General features: G+C 36.9%; 1 protein-coding gene and 1 non-coding gene across 2 annotated transcripts in view; one reads left to right on the top strand and one right to left on the bottom strand.

The window, feature by feature from the left end:
• Window positions 1-6526, top strand: part of CPED1 (cadherin like and PC-esterase domain containing 1) — a gene marked incomplete at its 5' end in the record, with an annotated part of 151162 nt that overhangs the window by 80215 nt on the left and 64421 nt on the right. The window lies entirely within an intron of this gene.
• On the bottom strand, window positions 4039-4112 carry TRNAR-CCU (transfer RNA arginine (anticodon CCU)). The gene has a single exon. It is a non-coding gene; the product is annotated as a tRNA-Arg (tRNA).

Here is a 6526-nt window from a genome sequence, read left to right on the forward strand (position 1 = left end):
AATAAATCCCTACTCTAAAAACTATTTTTTTACCACTTAATAATATCTCAGTTTTAAACCCTTTGTTCCAAAATTACGGGGAGGGAGCTTAGAAGACAAACTAAAGTTCATCTGCAGTTTAGGTAACGAAAGTAGTAATATCCTTTGCTTTCTTGTTGTTGTGACATAGACACTCAACAGATCAGAAGCCTAAAAATCCACAATGGGTTTACAAATTCGAAGCCCCTGAATGAGGAAAAGGATCAGAAAAAAGCTGGAGATGCTGAACGGAAACTTCTCTTAACTGAAAAGTGTTGGATAGGCCCATCCTGGTTCATTGTCATCTGGGAAAAGGCAGAAGGAAACTCTGTACAGATATATTTCAAAGTCTTCCAGTCAGCACACATACAGGGAGCCAGATGTCAGGCTCTGCCCCTGTGGATGCCCGACTTGGGCACGGTCTGCCTGATCCCCCAGAGCTATGGGCAGAGCAGGTCACAGGACCCAACTGTCCAGTGTCCAGGCTGTGTTGCTCATCCCATCGCAGAGGACTGGTCAGCAGCCCAGCTGATCTGAAAAGGAAAGGCACATTATCTCATTTTCCCTGGATACAATACTAGTTAAAAGTGGAAAGAATTATAAACAGAAAGTTACGGCTTCATTAAGCCCAGGTTGCAGGTCGAGTTTCCTGGCAGCCAGTCCTGCCCCAGGCGAGTGCTAGACATGTAGTCATTTACGGGCAGAAATAATAGCGGATTATATAGTCCTTTCTGTGCAGCATGTGTCGAAGCTTTATGTAGCTATTAATGTTTCTTTCCTACAGAACATGGTCAGATAAATATAACCAAAATATGGGCATTGCCTAATCTTGATGATTCAAATCGGGACTGCAGGCCACTCCATAAAACGTTGGTTTTCTTTTCTGGGGGCATGGTTTCTTTTCATTGTTAATTCAAGAAAAAGCTGGCCATTCTAGCTAAGTTTATTTTGTTGTTGAAGAGTTCGGATGAATTTAAACCCTGAGAAAATGACATGGCTGTATCTATGAATGGGTATAATAATTATAATTTTTCCTTTTTTTGAGGATTTTGTTTCTTAAATTTACGTACCTTATCAAGCACAAAAAGTCTTCCCATGTTTTGAGTCCATTGTAAATATGGACCTTTATAAATCAGAAATAGATTCATTATATAAATTTTTACAACTTAAGATTTTATAAATCCTATTTATCTATGAAGCAACACTGCCCTTTGGAGTGAAGTACAATAATTATTTCATCCCTCTTTTAGTTTCTCTCTGTAAGTAACTGTAAATTCTTTGTCACTTTGGACACTGTGGAAAGATTTTCTGGTCACTTTTCAATTGATATTTAGGAAAGCCTATTTCAGATATTTTTGGATATATTCTTTCCTTCACACTTTCAGAGGTTTCTGGTATTGCGGGTTTTATTTTTATTTTCTGAAAATTAAGCTCCAGTTAAAACTGAGATAATTTTCTTTTATTAGAAGCCCAAACTGGAGACTGGAGTTGTATATGATTTTATATAAAGAAATTAAATTGAAACCACTCATTTTGCTTTTCTTGAATTTCTCCAAAGCATTCATCTGTCATGTACACTAGGTTCCGGCTAATACAGTATTTTACTCACTTTGAAGACATAGAACTCTGTGAACTGGTCAGTTCAAATGTATTTTAGATATTCAGAAACTAAAAGGCTCTTTAAAATATGGGTTGGAAGCATGTAGAAGGCTGGAAGTTACCCAGACAATTATTTTGTTGCCTTAGACAGGCTGATAGAAGCTCAGCTTGGACCAAACGTAGGCCTTAATGCCCACCTATGAGAAAAGAAAGCCCATTCCTAAAGGGAAAGTGGACTGGACAGCCGCTATCTCGGGATTTTTTAATTGGGACAAGTCCAGTCATCTGTTCCCTATATGTAAGTGCAGGCAATAGACACCTTCCATCTTCCATCTTGAAATCAAAACTATAGTAGTCCCCCAAACTTATCCGTAGTTTTGTTTTCTGTGGTTTCAGTTACCCACAGGCAACCATGGCCTGAAAATATAAAATGGAAAATTCCAGAAATAAACAATTCAGAAGTTTTAAATTGTGCATCATTCTGAGAAGCTCTGTCCCGCCCGTGACGTGAGTCATCAGTTTGTCCCGCAGCTCCACGCTGTACACTCTCCTCACCATTAGTCACAAAGTAGCCATCTTTTATTACAGTATACTGTTATCATTGTTCTATCTTTTTTTATTAAAGTTTATTGGGGTGACAACGGTTAGTAAAGTTACATAGGTTTCAGGTGTACAATTCTGTAATATCATCATCTATATATCACATTGTGTGTTCATCACCCAGAGTCAGTTCTCCTTCCAATCACCACATATTTGACCCCATTTACCCTTTTCTACCTCCCCCCTTACTATTCTATGTTATTATTAGCTATTATTGTTAATCTCTTAACGTGCCTGATTTATCAATTAAACTTTATCATTGGTATCTGTGTATAGGAAAATGCAGGATATATAGGGTTTGGTGCTATCTAAGGTTTCAGGCATCCACGGGGGAACTGGAACACATCCCTTATGGATGGGGGTGCTACTACATACTAATGCTAAAAGGAGCTTCAACTGCCAGGGACAAATCCCTTCCATCAAAAAGGAAGAGGTACTGAATACATAGCAGTGGGGCACGGAGCCTTCCCTGAGATGCTAATAAAAGCCAAATAATGACCTTTTCCTCTCAAGTTTTAAACAGATGATTAAGAACCCTTGACTTCTGTTTCTCCAAAGGACAAGCTAGACTAAAATGGGCAGCTGGGAGCCATGAATATTAATATCATCCAAGTTATATTCACTGTACAGAAGAATATTTTACATAATTGAAAACTCTACTGATCTAATTAAAATATAATTTTCCTTACTGAAATTTCATTGGCACAGAACTTTTAAAACATGTATCTAGAAATTGGCAGTTGCAAAATAGCCATGGGGATGTAAAATACAGCATACAGAATGCAGTCAATAATCTTGTAATAACTATGCATAGTGCCAGGTGGGTAACTAGACTTATCAGAGGAACCACTTCTTAATTTATATAAATGTCTAACTACTATGCTGTACCCCTGAAACTAATATAACATTGAATGTAATATAACATTGAATAGTAATATAACTGTAATTGAAAAATTAAAAAATTAATAAAAATAGTGTACCTATGGTATAAAACAAACTGTGAATTGTTTTACTATTTTTATTGTTTTTATTGCTAACAATACAAAACGTATATAACAAACCATGAACGTCTTTCTAATCTTGCCCCAAACATCTCGGTCTGGCATATACACATCTAACCTTTTAATTATTATAGATATTTACCCAAAATTGAGACAGTTCAACATAAATTTTGTTTGTAACATACATTTTTCACTTTCAATATGATGGATATCTTTATAGATCAATACATACCAATTTGCTTTAGTCTTCTAATTATTTTTTGTTTTTGTTTTTAGCTGAAAAAGTACTAAGTATTACAGAAGAAAAAAACTTAAGAAAACTTAGCTGGTGAAACTCTGCTTTCCATTTGTATGATTCTACTCAGCCACTCTTATGCTCTGATGGTAACAGTGGGGGAAAATTCGCCCAGATTTTGACCACATTGATACTGATACATCTATATTCACATCTGCATACATATGTATTTTTAAATATAAATGCAACTGTGCCATAACAGTGTTCTGTGACTTTCTTTTTCTGTCCAACCTTAATATGTATGTACATCTTTTCAGATCAGTAGATATAAACTTACCTCCACCTTTTTAAAGGCCACATAATATTTCATTATGTGAATGTATTGTTTTAACTTATTTAGCCCATTATTGACAGGCATTCAGATGGTTTCTTTCTTTTTTTTTTTTAACTTTATTGGGGAACAGTGTGTTTCTTCCAGGACCCATCAGCTCCAAGTCAAGTCGTTACCTTCAATCTAGTTGTGGCAGGCACAGCTGAGCTCCAAATCAAGTTGTTTTCAATCTAGTTGTGGAGGGCACAGCCCACTGGCCCATGTAGGGATCGAACCAGCAACCTTGGTGTTAGGAGCACCACGCTCTAACCAACTGAGCCAACCAGCTGCCCCCAAATGGTTTCTTATGCTTTGCTACCATTAACATTGCTACAACGATCATCCTTTTACATAAAACTCTTTACATACATCCATTCTTATTTCTGTTTCAAAGATTCCTAGAAGTGGAATTAATAGATGAAAACAAATAAGAATTTTAAGCTATAATATACCTTGTCAAATTCCTTTACCAAATAAACAATGTTAGGAGTGTGCCTGTTTCCCCACCCCCTCATCAACACTGTATTAGTTACAGCATTATATGCTAAAGTGGAAAATGTAAATCAGCCCAGTTCTTAGACACATTGACAGAAACTTGCCCAAGGAAGTGCTGCGTGAATTTCTATACATCACTAGGAGACACTGATTCTTCTCTCTAGTAGCACTAATTTCAGATTTTCTTATTTCCAAGGGAGATACCATTACATGCCAAGAAGCTGAGAGAGAATTGAATTGATGTTTAGTATTGACTAAATATGTGACATGAGCCATGGCATATATTCAGCAGTGGGCAAGGTGACTTAAAACCCACATTTATTTAGCAGATGTTATTGTCTGTGTTATTGTTATCTAGATCGTGGGGCAGAGAGAGAGAGAGAGAGAGAGAGAGAGAGAGAGAGAGAGAGAGAGAGAGAGNGTATTTTAAAAATTCAGAGTGTTATTTTTAAAATAGTACCCGAGGATAGTAGTTATGTAAAAGACAAACTGGTTCCAGCAGAGTATTTACTAATTTAGGGAGAAAAACCCCTCAATACCCTACTTCTTGGCATCCATAAACTAGAAGCTCTCAAAGAATCCTATAGGACCAGTCTGACAAAATAAGAAGGTGGTTGTAAACTCCTGAATGTCAAGGGCGTACATCTGTTTGTTTGATTGCTTTCTGTAGCTTCTTAAAGGAAAGCTCATCTTGGATAGTTACAAACAGTACGGTTTCTTTTGCCTCTGCTTGGAAGATGAGTATATCAGATCCATTTCCATTATAATTCTTCTCGGATGGCAAGTGTGTATGGAGGGGCACACTTTTGCCTGACTGAAAGCATCTGTCATTTATTTTCCATGGTGTTGTTTTTCTGTTGTTTTATTCTGACTCATGCCTTGCCCAATCCTGCTTTTCTCATCTCGATGCAACTGTCACATCAGCAGCCATCGAGGCTGCCTTCTCACTAGTCTCTGGAATTCACTGGGCCACAGGCTGTTCTGTGTGCTCAGGTGAAATACAGCTGCTTCAAACTCCTCACCTGACTATAGGTACAGGTGAGGACAACACTCACTGGCATAGTTATATTACAGATCTGGCATGACTTATCAAACTGTGTGATTTTATCTGAAGTTTTAATTCTATCAGTAATGGAAAACATCATCTACATCAGTTAGTATTTCCTAATTTTATTACATGGACCTTCGATGTTCAGTCCACATCGGTGAAGATTCCCCTGAAGGAAGTGTGATAATAGTGGAGGTTTTCAACCTCTTTTTTTTCCCCTTTTCTGCCAAGGAGTAGGATTCTGGGTTATAAGAAACCATGGTCATCCATTCAGTAAATACGGATTCAATACCAGGGAATAACCCTACAGCCTGTAAATGCCTAAGGACTATGGAAATTTACTGAAATGCCATCAGAATGACTGTGCTGAAGCAGGAGTTACAAGAGCACGTTAGCGTTCTGATTGGGAGCTAAGAGCCAAACAAGGGGTCTCCGATGGTCAGTATCTGCTCAGAGACGTTAGTTCTGTGATTTACAGGCTGGCGCAGGGAGTGGACAACAGGAACCCTCCACACGGGGGTATAATAATGAGTCAGGATATGCACACCTGGGACAGTAAGACTCAAATCACTGGTTCCCCAACCAAATCCCAACCTTGCAGGCAAATCAATTCAGTCAAGTATGTTTTCAATATCTTCATTGGGTCTTTGTAGTGTCTTTCTGTGTGCTATTGGAAAATACAAATATTGGAAAAATACAATTCCTATTTTCTTGGTCAGTGGCATCCAGTAGAAAAATAATGTGAGCCACAAATAAAATTTTAAATTTTTTAGTAACCACATTAAAAAAAGTTAGAAGGACGAGGAGAAGTTAACTTTTTTAACCTTTTAATTTAAAGGAAAGGGAGATAGCATATTCTCATAAAATGTCAGCAAAATTACTGCAGTGCCACTGGTTTATATCTTAAAGTAGTTTTCCATTGTATATTGGTGTGTGGTGAATTGCATTTACCAATTGTTACTTTGCTCTTTTTTTAGCCATAATATTTTATTGAGATAAAAAGAGGCCAAGTTAATTTTAAGAATGTTTTTAAACCAAATATACCCAAATTATTTCAATATGTAATCAATATAAAATTATTAATCATATATTTTACATTCTTTCTCATTGTTTTTCAAATCTGGTGTGTATTTTACCCTTACCATGCATCTCAACTTAAA

This window comes from Hipposideros armiger, unplaced genomic scaffold, assembly GCF_001890085.2.
Source record: "Hipposideros armiger isolate ML-2016 unplaced genomic scaffold, ASM189008v1 scaffold_559, whole genome shotgun sequence".
NCBI classification, from domain to species: Eukaryota; Metazoa; Chordata; class Mammalia; order Chiroptera; family Hipposideridae; genus Hipposideros; species Hipposideros armiger.